General features: G+C 39.9%; 2 protein-coding genes across 4 annotated transcripts in view; both read left to right on the forward strand.

The window, feature by feature from the left end:
• Positions 1 to 13,462, forward strand: part of LOC124551124 (longitudinals lacking protein, isoforms N/O/W/X/Y-like) — a 284,378-nt gene extending 270,916 nt beyond the window's left edge. Inside the window, exon 4 of the transcript XR_006967770.1 lies at positions 13,176 to 13,462. The gene's annotated coding sequence lies outside the window, so the exon portion shown is untranslated. The remainder of the gene's footprint in view (positions 1 to 13,175) is intronic.
• Positions 13,463 to 13,936: 474 nt separating this feature from the next.
• LOC124551126 (longitudinals lacking protein, isoforms N/O/W/X/Y-like) overlaps positions 13,937 to 20,462 on the forward strand; it is a 57,094-nt gene continuing 50,568 nt past the window's right edge. For all 3 annotated transcript variants that reach the window (XR_006967772.1, XM_047126087.1, XM_047126086.1), the window contains exon 1: positions 13,937 to 14,216. The gene's annotated coding sequence lies outside the window, so the exon portion shown is untranslated. The remainder of the gene's footprint in view (positions 14,217 to 20,462) is intronic.

Raw genomic sequence — 20,462 nt, forward strand, 5'->3', positions numbered from 1 at the left:
TGTAACTAACTTCTATAGACCTCTTCCCCCCCCCCCCCCCCCCCTCCCCACAGCCTTACAAATTATCGTTTGGGTGCCCCTTGATCAGAAATGCACAGTACTCCAACCTAAACTCCATCTTCTGCCACTCAAATGTTGGCCAATATGACATTTATCTGACAGCCAATATAACATGTATCTGACACTCAAGCAGTCTCATATGAAAATTCCTTTTCTCAAAATATTCCCTTCATGTCACATAATAGGACCCAGCCCAGTTGACACCATCAAAGAGAATAAAAAGAAATATTTAAAAAAATGAAAACGAGGTGTAGCCTCCCTTGCTTCACTAATCTGTTGTCAGCCAGTATCTTCATTGCATAGTTGTTCATAGTCATACCCTCTTCTTTTTTCATGTTTTCTAAGTGTCTCATCTTGAACATAATGTTGAGTGGACCATTGTTCAGTGTATCTTCTCGAGCTTCTCTCAAGCTTCCTTTACTTGTTTTGAGAGTACCAACGTCTATAGATAGCAGTTTTCGGCCAGTATTAGAGTGATGGACGAGGCCATCTCATTTTTATTCCTTTTCTCTGCATCCATTTGATCATAATGTGTTCCAAAGACAGGTTCTATGGCATCCCATGCCTCCACAGTGCTGTATCTGTGAACGAACATGGATCTACCATGTGAAATAGTTATTGCTGTGCAGGTGATCAATTTTCATAGGTGGTCCCATCATTCTGAATTGTTTTCTTTGTCGTCGGCTATTACAGAACGTCAGATACATTGTATTACAGAACGTCAGATACATTGTATTACAGAACGTCAGATATGTTGTGTTGTGGAACGTCAGATATGTCACTTTCGGCGGTTCTGGCAGTTAGTATTCTTTTCATTGTTAAACCCAAACATCCTTATTACTTTTTATGCACTTGGCAAGTGCCCCAGCTGATAATAAATCTGTAAGGTGATACACAATTTTATTAGATGGAGCAGCAATCAGCTGGAAGAGTAAAAAAGCAATCCACTGTAGTGACCTCCACAGTAGAAGCTGAATACAGTGCCCTGTTTGAAACATCAAAGGAGGTGGAACGGTTTGTGGATTTTCTAAATGAGATGAAGTATTATGAATTTCGTAGACTGCCTCCACGTCAGTACTGACAACCCAGGTGCTCTTGAGATTGCCAAGAAAAAAGATGTGTCAGAAAAGACCAAACATTTCAGGGTATGCTATCATAAAGAAACAACCAAACATCTCAGGGTGTGCAATCATAAAGTCATGCAGACTGCCTTGCATGACCCTCATAAACTTAAGTATGTGTCATCTAATGACAATGTGTCACACATTAAAGAAAATATCTGAGCAGTATTAAAACTGCGAGATTCTGAGACACGTTAGGATTAAAATAGATATTATTTCCAGCTGGACTACGCCAGTTAAGTTTTGTCGCATATATGTTCTTATGTTTAACACTGAATTTAGCACACTATTCAGTTGTTCTCTTAACGATGCCCACAGAGAGGAAGTGTTGTAATTCTGTTTAGTTAACGCGGTGACCATCGTTTGAATCAGCAGCGCCCCTACCAGGGCACTCGGGAAACCACGGGATTTCCAGCTGATTTCTTTTCTCTGTGGGCTCTTTGTGGCAGCTGAGTAGTTCGCGCAAAAAAAAAAAAAAAAAAAAAAAAAAAAAAAAAAAAAAAAAAAAAAAAAAAAAAAAAAATGTAAGTATGGTAATATGACGGTAACACCATTCTGTACATTGTAAATTGTAAGTGTGTGTTTATCTGCAATACCATTATCAACAGTAACGATGTGTTTATTATAATTCAACCAGCTCTCGTCATTCACGTTTCCGTACGCGTCGCACACTTAAAGATTGCAGCAATTAGCGACTATAACAGTTGAGGTCGCCGGATCGAGGGCCGCTTTTAACATCAGATGTTACTGAGTAGTGAGAAGAAACCTATATCCTTGTAAAAATATATCTACGGATGAATAAAGCTACTACTACTACTACTTTGTATCGATCACAGTGATTATATTGACCATCAGGTATCAATCAGGTGTGTTGGTACATGGGAACTATAATTCGTTCGTGATAAGGATAAACAGGATTTAAACATACGCAAATGCGATGATTGGTCATAAGCCGTAACACACATACACTGGTGGTGGTACGCTGTTGGAAGTACTTTGTTGGAAGTAGGTCTAACTTATGTATTGGATATCGTATTACTCAGTTACGTTAAATGAAACTTTAAGATATTCAAATGTGTTAACAGCCATCAACGTGTTTCTTAATCACGCTTTAGTTACTTAGTTTTTATTTCAAAAATCGTGCACAGTCAGCCTGTGCAGCTTTGTGCTCCGATTGTCGCTCTGTTAATGCACAGAATAAAAATGGCTGTTCCGTAGTGAAACAAGCGCGTGGAACATGGTTAAAAAGTTCCGGGAAATAGGCTGCTCTTAATGTTTTTCATAAATTTATGGAGATAATCGGCTTTTAACTTTTACCAGAGCTGTATAAGATGCATGTGATTCTATGAAACGTGTAGTGCAGTTGGTATCGTAATGGGATGTGAACCAAATGCCGTCCATTGGTTCAAATCTTCCCACTACTATTTTTTTCTCGTTCAATTTGAAATACCCACATCTCGTTATTATAAAACTCCTAATCATTTTTTATGAATAATGCACGTCTTCTTGTTTCTAATTACATATTGGGCGCGAAATTCCTGTTACCATTTCAAATATAAATTCTTAATTATCGGTGTTTTATGAAAGGCTTTTCATAAAAAGTTATTGAAATTAAGAAAACATAACAATTTAATTTTTGAAGCAAAAATTAAAAACCAAATCGTCTCTCTTTGGATTATGTCCATCGTTTTATACCGCAGTATCGAAGAAACATGAAAAACCATCATTTTCACAGCATCGAGCACATCATACAAATGCTTCATTTTTACATTTGCTACTGTACCATTACAATATGAACGCAGCAGAACGTACCTAGAGCCAAGCTGCTGGATTTGACGTGTGAAGTGACAAGACTGTTAAGCTGCCAGACGTACTGAAACTAATGCACACAGCGTTTTCACACGTCGGTGCCGAGCGCTGGCGGGATATGGAACGGCTCGTCATAAAAGACATTATTCGATTTTGTTGTCGAATAGGCTCGTTATCAACGTAGCAGGTCACTCTTCCAGAACTGAAATGTATTACTCGGATTCGAATAAGGAGCTAAGAGATTACCAGACGATTGACTGTAAGTAATACCTTAAATGGCTGCAATATTTAACTATACGGTGAAATCCTTCAATACTCTCTTACGTTACATACAGCTTGTGCAGAAAAACTACTCTGTGGTTAAGTCGAGAATTTTCGTCATTCTTGTTTTTAATTACAATAGTACGTTAGCTAAAACCGATAACGTGTTGCGTTTTCCGTCTAGTCGTCTAAGGAGCGTGTTGTGGGAGATTTGCAGTGTATTATTTCATTCTGCTTAAAAACTGAATGACATTCGAAGCTGTATTACTCATCAGCTCTTCTCTTTTTACGTGTCAACTGCAGCTGGCCACGTCACTGAAGGCTAGCTGTACCAGCTGACCGGCCAGTGCTGTCCAAGTTAAATCCGCTGGTAAAGCTGTTCTCCCGTATTATCACTAAGTCGATGGGGGCGTAACATAGCACAAAACGTACACTTATTATCGTACTTGACAGTACTCGAGACAGCCGCGTAAAACGGAAATCCAATGGGGTTCCAGCAAACGCGGAAGAACACATAGTGCAATGTTTACATCAGGTTTATTCTTACGATGAACGGATTATAGTTCTGAAGCGTCGAGCGATCACTTGCCAACAGTTTCTGTTGGCGTTTGTACCACACGATTTTTTAACGTCGTTATCGCAATGCTTCTTCATAGCTTCATGAAGGCTTATTATTTTCGTCTACAGCCCCTTGCGTTTCGCAGATTTGAAAGCTGCCAAAAGCGCTGCCAGGTGTCAGGGATTCCGTTGAGTTGAATCGACTGTGAGCCAGTCTTAGTAGTAAAGCTCTTGAACCATGTATCATAACAATTATACATTACCTTCAGCATCACGTGTGGATGTTGTCTCCAAAATATGTTGCAAATAAAGTTAGTATCAAAGAAGTAATAAATTTGAACTTCATGCATGATGCGTCATTTTCTCCCGCATCTCATTGTTTCTGACGTCATATCTCCTGAACAATGGTAGGTTGGTAGTTCTTAACCTGACCGGGACGTCATATCTCCTGAACTATAGTAGATTTGTGGTTGTTAACCCCATAGCTAGAGGCACCTGTTTGTGGTGAAAATTTTTGCCCGATTTCGTCATATTTAAAAAGTTATTTCGGCATACTTTTCGCTAGTTTTTTTTCCATTTCGGCAATAATTTCGCTAAATTTTATTTCCACTTTTCAGCAGTAAAAGGCAAAGGAAATACATTTGTGGCACATTTGCAGTGAAAAATCATTTATTTTACATAAATTAAAAAAGCATAAAAATTATAAATCTTATTAAAACACAAATACCAAATCATGAAAGTTTGGAAAACGTTCATCCTGCCCTAGTCTATGTACACAACACACAAGTCAGTCTGAGAAAGACAAGGATACCATGACTTCCATATTACTGCGAGTTACAGCTGTTCTCCTGCAATATCTAGAATCTGAAGTTACAGAAACTACATTTCTGTACTGAATTTCAAGTTTCTGTATTACACTCATAATTGCTTGCACACATTCTGTAGCATTTGCAATAACTTTCACTCACCCGATAAATAATTCCTGAACTGCACCATCGCCACAACTAAGTACTTTTATCAGAACCACGAACACACACTGTCCTTTTCTGCCTGTCGTTTTATCACAAAGAATTGAAACTCTTTCGTCTTTCACAGCTCCTTTTAATCTTTCCTCTTCTTCTTTGATGATTCGAGGTATGTAATCTTCCAGCTGGAGGTAAGTCTCCAGCACCTTAAAAATATCAATAGAACTGCTATTAGAGTACTATGTAACGAAGTAAATTACCACATTACCCAGTTATAAGACTTTTTGAGGGTGCTCGAGGAAAAATTATTTTTAATATAGGCCTATTCTGACCAACAAAAATTATTGGCTATCGAGATTACCTAATCTTTGCTGCGATTAGCAGACGGTAAATTAATTTTTACACAAACCTGGTATGTATTTGTTCATCCATTCTCTCAGCTTTGGATGATCAACTTTTTCCATCGGAATTTTAGCCTCAATGAAAGCTCGAGTAGTCGATAAAATGAATTCTTCTTTATCATTTTTCACTCGTTTTGCTGCTGCAGTGACTTCCGCGAGTGTAGCTTGTCTTTTTATACCAGTAGTTGTTAGCGCCTTCTCATTGTTCTTCTTATGGGAAGAACTGTTAATGTGTTTCAGGCACGTGTCCTTGCTCTGCCACTCAATACGCACATTGCAGTATTTGCACATAAGTGTCTTCCTACTTTTGTCGAAAACATAAAATCCTTCTGACGAAAATTCCTTTTCTCGGTCGAAAATTGTCACTACCATATTAATCATCTGTAGAACGAAAACAAAACACAAAATACCACACTCAATGCACCGCCGATCCACAACGATTTCCAACACGCGATACTGAATACACCGCCAGAATATTGTAGAATATCTTTGGAATTCTGGATATATTATATATATCGAAATGGTGTACAATCGATATCCGGATTGTATTACCATGACTCCAATCGAATTTCCCCAGTTAAGTTTAAATGACGAGATTTTGGGAAGTTTCGTTAATTATTGCGCGATTTGGCTTAAAAGTAAATAGTTTCGCGTTTTCAGCAAAATGTGTAAAATTTCGTGAAAATTTCGCGATTTCGCGCTTTGCGAAAAACATGTGCCTCTGCCCATAGCGAATGTCGCCTGACAGGGATTTATGTACCAAGTTCGGCTGAAATCGGCCCAGTGGTTTAGGAGGAGATCTGGAACACACGCATATCCATTTTTATAGTATATATGGATTTTGTCAAGTAAGCCTCTGTGAAAGATTTATGTATATTCACGTTTCAATAATAATATGTTACTGAAATGTATGTACCTTATCTACACTCCGCACATGTTAGTGCAGCTTATCCTCGTTGTCTCGTGTTCTCTGCTGTCGCTGCCCCCCCCCCCCCCCCTCCTCTCCCTCCACACACACACACACACACACACCACCTGTCCCACTCTCTCTCTCTCTCTCCCTCTCACACACACACAAACGCGCACGCGAACACCGGCGATTTTTCATTTTTTGCGAATTTTTTTATTCGTACCTGTGTAAAGGGGGCATAATAGTAACAACGCGTAGCATATGATGCTTAATTATGCAAAGATGAGCAGATTTAAATGAATACATGGATGTATGGGTATAATTCTGCAAATTTCTGGGAGGCTTGGAGCAGTATTAACCGAACTGGTTACTGTTTGAACAAAAATACAGTAAAACTTCCTCAAATCGACACGTGTACAATTCGGAAATCCACGCAAACCGTACAAGTATTTCACTCCTTAGACATTCAGTGCACTTCTATATGCTGATTTTTTTGTGTAAAGCGGAACGCGCCTAACGCGGAAACGGAAAGCAAATTATAACATACGTAATAATTCATTGTATAATGCGGAAAAGAGCCTATACAGTACTACTGTATTACAGTTCATTAGTTATTCACGACTCTACAAGGACGGTACTTTCAACACCTAACCAAGAAAAAGAGGTCCAACGCAGCGCCGCGCTGCTGGTGTGGACCTAAAACCGCGCCGCTCTGTGTAACAACGACGGCTGGTTCGTCAGTGTTGTGCCCGTCGGCTTTCATGTTTTTCTCATTATTGACGCACGCTGGCGCATACAGTGTGTAAACTTTTAGATGGCAGACCTCTCCCTAGTCCTAAGTCGGTAAACGTCGGGAGGCTTCGGTAGGCACGCAGTTTCGACTGCTGCCAACATTACGTAGCTGACCGTGTTGTACAAGGTAGCCATTGTCGTCTGCTTCGTTATTGTTTTGCGCTGTACTGTTCTGCGTGTTTTTATTGTGCAGTTGTGCTAAACATCAAAATGAGTGAAGAGGCAGTTGCTGGCCCATCTCAGGAGTCGCCAACAACCGTTACAGGTAGGCCTACGGTTAGAAGGAAACCAGTATTACGTAGCGATGCTCTCAAATTATATTGCGTGTGATTGAACGCTGCGAAAGGGAGCAGAAAAAACATACATACATTCATTTTTGTATGTATAGATTTTAATGTACATGACGATTTCAGTTTCGTTTACGAACAACATTTAAGGCGAGTTTTACTTCCAAGCCTTTCGTCTGCTTTCGTGTAACCATGACGCGCAATTTGTAGTGCCAGCACTGCAACTGCTAGGTGTGCCTTGTCCCCCCCCCCCCCAAAAAGGGTCCACTTCCCTCCCCACGCCAGCCAATGCTTGCTTCCTCCTCTCCCCACACTCCCCTCGCAACCCAGCTGTCTTACAGTTAACACACTGTACACGAACATTGTTTCGCATCTAGCAAAACTCCGCTGCAGTGTGCGCAGTGAAAGAGGTATTGTTCCGTCAAACATTGGTTTTACCCGGCAAGGTCATTACTTTCTACCAGTTACAGTTGACAAGTAGCACTTTACAGATATGCAGTAACATGCACTTAACGAAATCGAGGCGAATGAGAAAGACAAACTCTCTGTGCGCGAAATTATGTTGCGTTTCAAATGCAGTAAAACACAAATTTATGAGACTTTAAGAAACAAGGATAAGAATCCGGACGAATATATGAAAGGAAACGGGCAGCTGAAAAGAAAGGTGAAGAAGAACGGAAATGAAGAAATTAACGAAATAGTGTGGGAATGGTTCGTAAGCGCGCGGGCAAAAAACTTACCTTTATCTGGACCCATGCTGCAGGGTGAGGCTTTGAAAGTCGCAAAAGAGCTTGGAATTATGGAGTTTAAGGCATCCCCAGGACAGCTGGACAGTTTCAAACCTAGGCACAACATCGTGTGGAATGAAGTGTGTGGGGAAGGTACGGATGTGCAGAACAGCATGGAAGACAATACTGTCCAAATTAATTGTGAATTATGATCCGAAAGACGTGTTCAGTGCCGATGAAACGGGAATCTCCTTTTTTTCTTCTTTTTTTTTAAATATAATATATATATTTCACGCGCTGCCTTCAAAATCGTTAGCAGTTTGAGGTGAAAAGTGCTTCGGTGGAAAAATGCAGTTCGAGGTGAAAAGTGCGTCGGTGGAAAAATGTCCAAGGAAAGACTGACTCTGCTGCTGTGTGGAAACATGTTAGGTGAAATGGAGAAGCCGGGTGATTGGAAAGGCGGCAAAACCGCGTTGTTTCAAAAACGTAATAGGCCATTAAGCTTCCAGTCACATAGCGAAGCAATAAAAAGGCTTGGATGGTGAGTGTTCTTTTGGAAGAATGGTTGGGCTGTTTCAATGCCAAGAAAAAAAGAAATGGCCAAGTTCTCCTTTTCCTAGACAATGCAACCCGCCACCAGAAAGTAACGTTATCAAATGGGAAATTGGCTTGGTTCCCTCCAGTATCAACCAGCCTCACATAACCCATGGACCAGGGGGTGCTTCACACATTCAAATGTCATTATAGGTGATGACTGATGCAGTCTCTTATTCGTAGTGTTGAAGAAGCCGAAAGTGCTTTTGCTCTTGCACGATGAGTTTCTGTCCTCGATGCAGCAGTTTGGATCGGCTTGGCAGTAAAAGAAATAAAACCCGAAACTGTCACCAAGTGCTTCAACAAAGCTGGGTTTGGGGGTCAAGAACATGAAGCTTCTACAGCCATCGATGTTCAAGAAAATGCAGCAGCGATTGCTGAATTAATGAAAATGTGAAACGTTTCATGTAGTGCAGATGATTACATTTGAAGTGATGACTTTCTGTCAGCTCACTCTACTTTCATGTCAGCAACATATTTAATAGAAATCCGCAATACAGATGATGAAGAAGAAATAAAGGAAAAAGAAAGAACAAAATGATGTCCCTAGAAAAATTAATACGCCTGATGAAGTCGTTGCATGCATAAACGATGTTATGCAATTTGCAGCACACAAATTCTCCCAACTTGTTGGAATTATTGACCCTAGCACTAGGGATTGGGGCTAAGAAATGAAAGAGGAAGCCGCCTGGTAGAATTTTGCACAGAGCACAACTTAATCATAGCTAACACTTGGTTTAAGAATCATGATAGAAGGTTGTATACATGGAAGAACCCTGGAGATACTAAAAGGTATCAGATAGATTATATAATGGTAAGACAGAGATTTAGGAACCAGGTTTTAAATTTTAAGACATTTCCAGGGGCAGATGTGGACTCTGACCACAATCTATTGGTTATGACCTGTAGAATAAAACTGAAGAAACTGCAAAAAGGTGGGAATTTAAGGAGATGGGACCTGGATAAACTGAAAGAACCAGAGGTTGTACAGAGTTTCAGGGAGAGCATAAGGGAACAATTGACAGGAATAGGGGAAAGAAATACAGTAGAAGAAGAATGGGTAGCTCTGAGGGATGAAGTGGTGAAGGCAGCAGAGGATCAAGTAGGTAAAAAGATGAGGGCTAGTAGAAATCCTTGGGTAACAGAAGAAATATTGAATTTAATTGAGGAAAGGAAAAAATATAAAAATACAGTAAATGAAGCAGGCAAAAAGGAATACAAACGTCTCAAAAATGAGATCGACAGGAAGTGCAAAATGGCTATGCAGGGATGGCTAGAGGACAAATGTAAGGTTGTAGAGGCTTATCTCACTAGGGGTAAGATAGATACTGCCTACAGGAAAATTAAAGAGACCTTTGGAGATAAGAGAACCACTTGTATGAACATCAAGAGCTCAGATGGAAACCCAGTTCTAAGCAAAGAAGGGAAAGCAGAAAGGTGGAAGGAGTATATAGAGGGTCTATACAAGGGCGATGTACTTGAGGACAATATTATGGAAATGGAAGAGGATGTAGATGAAGATGAAATGGGAGATATGATACTGCGTGAAGAGTTTGACAGAGCACTGAAAGACCTGAGTCGAAACAAGGCCCCCGGAGTAGACAACATTCCATTGGAACTACTGACGGCCTTGGGAGAGCCAGTCCTGACAAAACTCTACCATCTGGTGAGCAAGATGTATGAAACAGGCGAAATACCCTCAGACTTCAAGAAGAATATAATAATTCCAATCCCAAAGAAAGCAGGTGTTGACAGATGTGAGAATTACCGAACTATCAGTTTAATAAGTCACAGCTGCAAAATACTAACGTGAATTCTTTACAGACGAATGGAAAAACTGGTAATAGCCGACCTCGGGGAAGATCAGTTTGGAGTCCTTAGAAATATTGGAACACGTGAGGCAATTCTGACCTTACAACTTATCTTAGAAGAAAGATTAAGGAAAGGCAAACCTACGTTTCTAGCATTTGTAGACTTAGAGAAAGATTTTGACAATGTTGACTGGAATACTCTCTTTCAAATTCTAAAGGTGGCAGGGGTAAAATACGGGGAGTGAAAGGCTATTTACAATTTGTACAGAAACCAGATGGCAGTTATAAGAGTCGAGGGACATGAAAGGGAAGCAGTGGTTGGGAAGGGAGTAAGACAGGGTTGTAGCCTCTCCCCGATGTTATTCAATCTGTATATTGAGTAAGCAGTAAAGGAAACAAAAGAAAAATTCGGGGTAGGTATTAAAATCCATGGAGAAGAAATTAAAACTTTGAGGTTCGCCGATGACATTGTAATTCTGTCAGAAACAGCAAAGGACTTGGAAGGGCAGCTGAACGAAATGGACAGTGTCTTGAAAGGAGGATATAACATGAACATCAACAAAAGCAAAACGAGGATAATGAAATGTAGTCGAATTAAGTCGGGTGATGCTGAGGGAATTAGATTAGGAAACGAGACACTTAAAGTGGTAAAGGAGTTTTGCTATTTGGGGAGCAAAACAATTGATGATGGTCGAAGTAGAGAGGATATAAAATGTAGACTGGCAATGGCAAGGAAAGCGTTTCTGAAGAAGAGAAATTTGTTAACATAGGGTATAGGTTTAAATGTCAGGATGTCGTTTCTGAAAGTATTTGTATGGAGTGTAGCCATGTATGAAGTGAAACATGGACGATAACTAGTTTGGACAAGAAGAGAATGGAAGCTTTCGAAATGTGGTGCTACAGAAGAATGCTGAAGATTAGATGGGTAGATCACATAACTAATGAGGAGGTACTGAATAGGATTGGCGAGAAGAGGAGTTTGTGGCACAACTTGACCAGAAGAAGGGATCGGTTGGTAGGACATGTTCTGAGGCATCAAGGGATCGCCAATTTAGTATTGGAGGGCAGCGTGGAGGGTAAAAATCGTAGGGGGAGACCAAGGGATGAATACACTAAGCAGATTCAGAAGGATGTAGGTTGCAGTAGGTACTGGGAGATGAAGAAGCTTGCACAGGATAGAGTAGCATGGAGAGCTGCATCAAACCAGTCTCAGGACTGAAGACCACAACAACAACAACAGCACTAGGGGACTTAACTTCTGAGGTCATCAGACCCCTAGAACTTAGAACTACTTAAACCTAACTAACCTAAGGACATCACACACATCCATGCCCGAGGCAGGATTCGAACCTGCGACCGTAGCGGTCGCGCGGTTCCAGACTGTAGCGCCTAGAAACGCTCGGCCACCGCGGCCGGCTGTTGGAATTGTTGTATGATGCAAAAAATTGCTTAGATATAATTTGAACAGGAAATTAAAACCAGTTTCCCACTGATACGTGGCGAAAAAAGTGAAGTGTAAAGCAAATAAACATGGGAATAGTATGTATGTGCATACAATAATAAACTGATTTAAAGTTCTACTAAACATACAGAAATGCCGTGTTATTTATCAATTAGTGTCATAGTCCAGTGCTCTCTTGTTCAGTATACAGTAAATGAATATCTACTGTGCTGGAGTGAAGGTACGTAAATACGGTACTGTATATGCGTAATTAAAAGCATTTACTGTACTTTTCTGCATGGTACCTGATGTGTAATGTCCAAATTGGAAAATTATTTTAGTCGCAGGCTGTCCGATAATACTTACTTGTTGACAGGGAGAGGGTGACTGCAGGAAAGGGCTTATATGTACCTATCGAAAACAACCCATATTAGTGTCATATCCTTAATTGTGATGTGTCAGAGTCGATTGGTAACGCGCCATAGTTTAGTCGAATTGAATATTTTGAAAGTATTTGGAAACGAACTGATTTCTGTAGAATTTTATGTAAAGGACTTCAATTGAAGACCTTTTTTACTCTATTATGTTCTGAAACTTCATTCTTCTTCCTATTACATAGGATCCATGGGCGTACGCAGCTAGGGGAAGGGGGGAGTGGGGGCAGCTGCCCCCCCCCCCCTCTTAGAAGATATTCGAACTCATTCGCGCAGATCCGGGAGTAATTTTTTCGTCTTCGGCACGTTACTGTCGGCAGGGAAGTTTATTGAAATAATAAATTTAGCGATAAGCAATCCGCTCTGCTATTCACAGGCATGTTACGTCGCCAAGGAACAGTGTATTCACTTGTAGGGAGTAAGGGATCATGACTATGTGAAATTTCTAACGAACAACATCGTTTCTCGTACCATATTTAAATGTAAAATGCTGTTCTGCTCCTAAACTATTAATTTTTCAGTTACAGCTGACGATAACTATAGATTAATAGCAGTTGACGTGCAGGTTATGACAAGCAGTAAATGGCTGGACATTTAGTGCAAGTGATTTATAAAATAATTTTTAGAACGTTCCACAAAACTGGCCATCACCGAAAAAACTACCGTGCACTTCAGTAAAAGCCCCATTAGGGCTGCCTGAAGCGACGTTCGCTGGTACACCATAAATCGAATCATTCATGTCATCATTAAATATACGATTTTCACCAGATAATACACTAGGTTTTGCCTTAAATAAGCTACATCCCCTGAATATGAGCAATTCTAGTGTAACAGACTTCCTTAAAAGTGCAGAATTGTTTAAAACATTTTATGGATTGGATGATATTGCCGGAGAACTGGAAGTATGGTACAATTTGTGGAGGAAAAAGAATATAACTAAAGCTAAATTAAAGGATATGGAAGTCGTTGACCTGTTTAACGAGACCAACATTTTTTTCCCTAGCATGAAAAACGCACTAAAAATTTTGAGCACCATTCCATGCACAACAGCGACTGTGGAACGATCCTTCAGCACACTTCGAAGAGTGAAGACGTGGCTCAGAAGCACAATGGGAGAAGAAAGGCTCACAGGATTGTGCCTGATGAGCGTACACCGCAATTGTGTAAAAGAAAACTGCGAGATGTTAGAGAAGAAAGTAATTGAGAAATTTGCGGCAAATCCTAGAAGATTATTACTGAATTAAAAAGTTGTATTTTTAAACAAGTGCATTCTTATATTTAAAATGTTTATAGAAAGCAGTTTTTCACTAGTTTACTGTTTTATTTAATAAGAAATGCTACATGTTTTCTCGGATTGTACAAGTGCATTGTTGTATTTAAAATGTTAATTAAAAGCAGCTTTTCACTGGTTTACTGTTTTACTTAATAAGAAGTGCTGTATGTTGTCTCGCGTCCTTGTTTCCTGAGATTAGTATGACCTCCCCCCCCACCCCAGTTCAGATTCTGGGTATGCCCTTGATAGGATCCCTTTATTAACTAGAGACGACTTATATACTAGTTTCTCAGATATTATCTTCAACATGTGTAGGGATACTTTACGTGTTACCTTCAGTATGGCGAGTGAGAGTATTACAGAAACTTAACTGCAATTGACTGCATACAAATGCGTGTAATCGCAGTGCACAGTGCAGGAACAGCCCCTCGGACGTATAGATGCATATTGAAGTACATAAAGGGGCGCGGGTGGATGAGTCTTTGGATGCGTATTCCTTTGGTTATCGAGAAATCAGCTCTCGATTTCCTAAATTTGTTGACTCTATCCGTGTCGTCGACCTCTCGATAGCTACCAGCGAATCGCTGTAGATCGTCGTCTGGTGCTGCCCCGCAGTGACAAAAACGGCAGTCGACTAAGCGCGTCTTATAAATGCAGATTTCGGTTCAATCTCTGACAATGGAGACTGTTGTGCTGTATCAGAAGTAATACAAAACCATCTTGAATCCATCTTTATCGAATTCAAAGTGTTATTAAAGAAACCGTTCTAGTGTGAGTATCAACAAGAAGTTTCTCTTCATGGCATTTTATGCAGAATGTTTTCATTATGTTCTTCATTATATTTGTTTTTAAGTCACAAAGATCTAGTCATTATACAAACACAGATATTTCGAGGCTACTGTCAAGGAAACGTAGGTGGCATCGTTATTTGACTTTTAAATAAAAATCCAAACAGAGATCTGTTTTACGTATCAACATAATCCCCAGAAATTTGTACATACTCCTATATAAGGCTTCTGAATTAAACCTTCAGTTTTCGGTTTTGTGACGAATGGTGTGTTTAAATAATGGGAAATACCCACAATCTGTGTGTGCACTTTAGTAGACTTTTTATTTAATGGTCAAAATAATGATGCCACCCACACTTTCTTTACTATGGCTTCCAATATCTCCGTTAGTATAATGGCCAGACTTTTATACCAATGCTTTGTTTTTAAGCACTTGACGATACCTTCATGCCGAAACTGCGTGAGTGTATTGAAAAAATAAAATATTAGTCAACAGCAGAAAGAAAATGTAAAATTTAATACTTTATATATTTATATCCATGTGCTTTAAATGTCAGACATTTGAAGGTCATTAATTTTGTACTGTGCATCAACAAAAATAAAGTTTTAAATCCCTGCTAAAATCATTTATTCTGCACAACTCCTTTTGTTTAATTGACAAGTTAATATTTAAAAACCTGTAACTTGTCGAAAAAGAAATAGTTTTTAAATGTGATTAATTGAATAGGAGAAATATGTTCATTGAAGCTAAAACTATTTGTGTACACAAATCTTGTAAACTGACTTATTTCATGTCTTTTTGATGGAAAAAATTCCTGCAAATGATCTGACAAACACACAACTTGAGTGCATGAGTAAGCTGTGTTATGCAGTTTTGTTTGTCCGGGATCACTATCTCTGCATGATTTCCTTACATATAACTTGTTAGTATGATTTAGCCCCAGTACATTTGCTGCCTTTCATTTACTAGTGCACTTTCATGTTTGTATATATACATAAATGAAGTGATGTTCCACTGGAAGTCCTGATACAGTATTTTTTCAAGTGAATATCTCCTTATCTGATTAACTGTTCTCGTCTCTCCTAAATCAAACTGTTGCTTGCTTCATAAGGTTTCCTCTCACAATCACCTGGTGTTGTATAGCAGCATGAAATGCTGAACTTGACCAATAGCACACACATTTGTTTCTGTCTCTTTTTGAGCAACAATGCTGGGAAGTGTTTTGTTGACTATATTTTCGATTTCTACCTATCGTGACAGGTAATTAACAATCCTCACTGACTGAAGAGAAGGTTGAATGGGTACACTGCATGCCACAGTGTGGCAAATTTGATTTCTTGAGGACATTTATTTTATCAAATAGCTGCTATGACTTTGCATTTTCATTGTAAGTAGTTGATGCTGGTTAATCTGGATTCCTCCATCCTTTCAAGGCATGCAGAAGACAGCAAGCATTTAACAGTGTCCAGGAATTGTACTTGTTAAAAATGTTACCTTGCTAGATCCGTGTTATGTCTCCTTTTACAATTCTTCAACATACTGCATCTCTCAGGCTTTTCTTTTACCCCTTTTTCCAGTGACAGTTTTGTTTCTTTTGCTGAGGGAGTTTCTGTTATGCAGTGAACATACAGTTTAATTGCTTTGTTATAATGTCCATTTTGTAGGCTTTATTTTGGCAAATCTTGTGACGTAAGCTGTGTGCTTCACCCAACTTCATGATACTTTTGCTTTCTAGTCTGTTGGTGTTTAGATCTTGATAGATCCTTTCTTGATCTCTTCAATTTTTGAATTTTGTTTTTAGTTGTGACTGGTCTTGTGTTTTGGTTACCTGTTTTGTAGTGAAGGTAACTAAAATACAGTGTCACCATAGATGACATAAATTGTTGTAGGGAAAACCAGGTACTGTACTGATATTTAAAGCAGTTTTTATATGTAGTTTGTTTTTCAGTCCAGTTGCAGTTTCTTTTATTTTATTCTAAAGTAAAACTACTTCCTATCTCCTTGGACCACCTTCAGACCTAAACATAAACTAAAAACAAAGATGATGAGGCAACAGTTTGTTGCGAAAGCTTGAATTTTGTGTGTTTGTTTGTGTGTCCATCGACCTGCCAGCGCTTTCGTTTGGTAAGTCACATAATCTTTGTTTTTAGATATATTTTTCCCACGTGGAATGTTTCCCTCTATTATATATATCTGAAGACAATCCAAGGAGATTGAAACTGGTCATATTGTATAATTAAAAAAAATATGCAATTGGGACTGAAAAATAAATGATGTATAAAGATTGTTTTGAAAAACAAGTATTTCTGTTGTGTGCTGGGAGAGAAAATGTTAAACCTTAATTGCCTCTCAGTGTACAGGTTGACATGTTGTGATTTTGGATACTGCTGTTTTGTAGATTCTCTCCAAACAGGTATTCTGTTTGTGAAAGACGAACAGTATGCCTTGGTATTGATTTTCATTTATGTTTGTTGAATCTCAGGACTTTATCTGGTTTTCAGATTCAAATCTTCCAGCCTGACTCCAGTTTTAATATCTAAAGATTTTGACCTTTTTCTTCTACATTTATTTTAAGTAGTCTTTAGTTGGAGTAATATTTATTTGGACGTCTTTCTGAGCAAGGCCCAGTTTTTCCACAGGGTGTGGCAATGGTATGGTGTCATAGATCTAACAAACATCAACAGATTATACAATTATACATAAATGCTGTAGTGGTTCCTGGGCCATTCTGTGCCAAGTGGTCTAATATCGAGAAATGTTTCCCACATGACCATAATCGATTTTGATGAAATTTTGTATGAACATTAACACATGTTCTCAATGAACACTGGAAAAGTTTCAGATTCAGAAATTCAATACTTTCGGAGATACAGTCACTTGTTTAAGACCATAGCACAGCTTTCTATAGCGCGTCCTTGAATTTTCAGCAACTTTGAGATGAGATATCTCTGTAAGTATTTGCATGAAAGAAACAAAACTTGACAATCTTATACAACTTTTAGAGCTCTTTAAAGTAAAATATTAAGGAAAGGATTTCTGAGCAATTTTCATATAGATAATTTGAAGCAAAGTTGGGCAAAAACATAGCTGTTAAAAAAATGCGAACTTGAGTTTTTTATATCTCCAAAACTAATTGTGGGATGTACATGAAACTTTGCACACCATAACTCACCAACACAAGGTCTTAGAATATAAAATTTCATTCTCCTATTGCTTTCCATTATTTCACAAATCTAGGGTAAAGTTGACGATTTTTCAAAAAGTGCTAAAAATAGGTATTTTTAGTCAAATTTTTCAAAAAAGTGCTTTCTCCAAACTCTTCTAAACTATGGTCATTAGAAAGAGCATATTCTAAACTATATAGAAAAGTGGATTTGGTTTTGCAATGCAAGCATATAAGGCCATAAAAAGTAGCATCATCAAAGAGGTGCACTGGAAGTTTGATCACATTTTTCTGGCACTCAAATTATACCTGAAATCTTTTATTATGCCTAATAAATGTTTATTAGTTCCTTGAATAATTGAAATAAAAAGATCTGGTAAATAGGCAATGAGACTTGTCAGAAAAACTTGAAAACTATGAGAAGTAGGCCTTCTGCTATTATCGTTAGTGTTCAGTTCATCTGCATACAACTGTTCTCATTTGTGACGGGGGGGGGGGGGGGGGGGGAAACAACATAGAGAATTCAGTGAATAATAGCTTCATACTTTTTGTACTTCTCAAAATTGTAAATATTTACAAGTGGAAAATGAAGACCTAATTTTTGGATTCAATTGTATAAAACATTTTTCCAAAAAAGAATCAATATTGCAGAGATTTTAGTACCTAGGTGTTGTAACCTGTGAATTTTTGTCTTAAAGTTATTAGGGAAACATGTGAAATTGGTTGGTTAAACATCTAAGAGTTTTTATTTAGTATTTAATCACACTTAAATGTAGCCTACTACCTTGGTAAATACGTAACCACTAGTTTCACAGAGAAAATTCACAAGATTCACTGTTTATAGAAAATACACTCCTGGAAATGGAAAAAAGAACACATTGACACCGGTGTGTCAGACCCACCATACTTGCTCCGGACACTGCGAGAGGGCTGTACAAGCAATGATCACACGCACGACACAGCGGACACACCAGGAACCGCGGTGTTGGCCGTCGAATGGCGCTAGCTGCGCAGCATTTGTGCACCGCCGCCGTCAGTGTCAGCCAGTTTGCCGTGGCATACGGAGCTCCATCGCAGTCTTTAACACTGGTAGCATGCCGCGACAGCGTGGACGTGAACCGTATGTGCAGTTGACGGACTTTGAGTGAGGGCGTATAGTGGGCATGCGGGAGGCCGGGTGGACGTACCGCCGAATTGCTCAGCACGTGGGGTGTGAGGTCTCCACAGTACATCGATGTTGTCGCCAGTGGTCGGCGGAAGGTGCACGTGCCCGTCGACCTGGGACCGGACCGCAGCGACGCACGGATGCACGCCAAGACCGTAGGATCCTACGCAGTGCCGTAGGGGACCGCACCGCCACTTCCTAGCAAATTAGGGACACTTGTTGCTCCTGGGGTATCGGCGAGGACCATTCGCAACCGTCTCCATGAAGCTGGGCTACGGTCCCGCACACCGTTAGACCGTCTTCCGCTCACGCCCCAACATCGTGCAGCCCGCCTCCAGTGGTGTCGCGACAGGCGTGAATGGAGGGACGAATGGACACGTGTCGTCTTCAGCGATGAGAGTCGCTTCTGCCTTGGTGCCAATGATGGTCGTATGCGTGTTTGGCGCCGTGCAGGTGAGCGCCACAATCAGGACTGCATACGACCGAGGCACACAGGGCCAACACCCGGCATCATGGTGTGGGGAGCGATCTCCTACACTGGCCGTACACCACTGGTGATCGTCGAGGGGACACTGAATAGTGCACGGTACATCCAAACCGTCATCGAACCCATTGTTCTACCATTCCTAGACCGGCAAGGGAACTTGCTGTTCCAACAGGACAATGCACGTCCGCATGTATCCCGTGCCACCCAACGTGCTCTAGAAGGTGTAAGTCAACTACCCTGACCAGCAAGATCTCCGGATCTGTCCCCCATTGAGCATGTTTTGGACTGGATGAAGCGTCGTCTCACGCGGTCTGCACGTCCAGCACGAACGCTGGTCCAACTGAGGCGCCAGGTGGAAATGGCATGGCAAGCCGTTCCACAGGACTACATCCAGCATCTCTACGATCGTCTCCATGGGAGAATAGCAGCCTGCATTGCTGCGAAAGGTGGATATACACTGTACTAGTGCCGACATTGTGCATGCTCTGTTGCCTGTGTCTATCTGCCTGTGGTTCTGTCAGTGTGATCATGTGATGTATCTGACCCCAGGAATGTGTCAATAAAGTTTCCCCTTCCTGGGACAATGAATTCACGGTGTTCTTATTTCAATTTCCAGGAGTGTATAGTGGCAACATTTACTTTAACAATCAGATTGTTTCATTATTGTGAGCCTTGTTTGAACAATCAGTGTTTCAGTGGTGTGTTTGCAGCATAGTGAGTGGGTTCTCTTGACTGAGTATGGCTTGGTAAGTGATTTGTAAGACCATCAAAGTTTGTAATCTAATTTACAAAAAATTGTTTTGATTGTGTCTTTTATAGCATATATCTCCTATTAGATTTTTTCATGGGTATTATACATTGTGTATTATTTCATTCAGTAGCAATTTGTCTGAAATTTAAGCAGATTATAATTTGCACTTAGAGGCCAAATACATTATTTAGTTACTGATAAGAGAGGGATGCAGAAGGGAACAGCATACCTTCCTGTTCAATTGGGCAAGGAGATAGTGGAACAAAGTGCCATGTCACTTTCTTTGTCAAAAAAGCTGCTTTCAAATGGTTTGCGGATTTTAGTGATGAGGAAAAAGAGTTGTTGGTCCGACATTCTGAAGCAAAGCTGGACAATACCTCTCAAGTTTGCCTACACCATGAAGCCCTGTTATTGACACAATATGAGAGGTTACAAAAAAAATGCTTCAAGCCCTGTGGGAAGCGGAATCATAATGTTAAGGCAGGAATCCGCACTCTTGATACTGAAGCAGCTAATAAGGCTTCTGATATGTTGAAGAAGCAGCTTGTTAATAACATAAAGCCAGGTCAGAAAACTTGTCCGGCTTGCAGGACTACCTTAAATAAACACTTGGACGAAGCTTTATCAGCCTCATGATCACATTCTGATGTGGACTTTACACC

Source organism: Schistocerca americana, chromosome 9 (genome assembly GCF_021461395.2).
Source record: "Schistocerca americana isolate TAMUIC-IGC-003095 chromosome 9, iqSchAmer2.1, whole genome shotgun sequence".
Taxonomy (NCBI): Eukaryota; Metazoa; Arthropoda; class Insecta; order Orthoptera; family Acrididae; genus Schistocerca; species Schistocerca americana.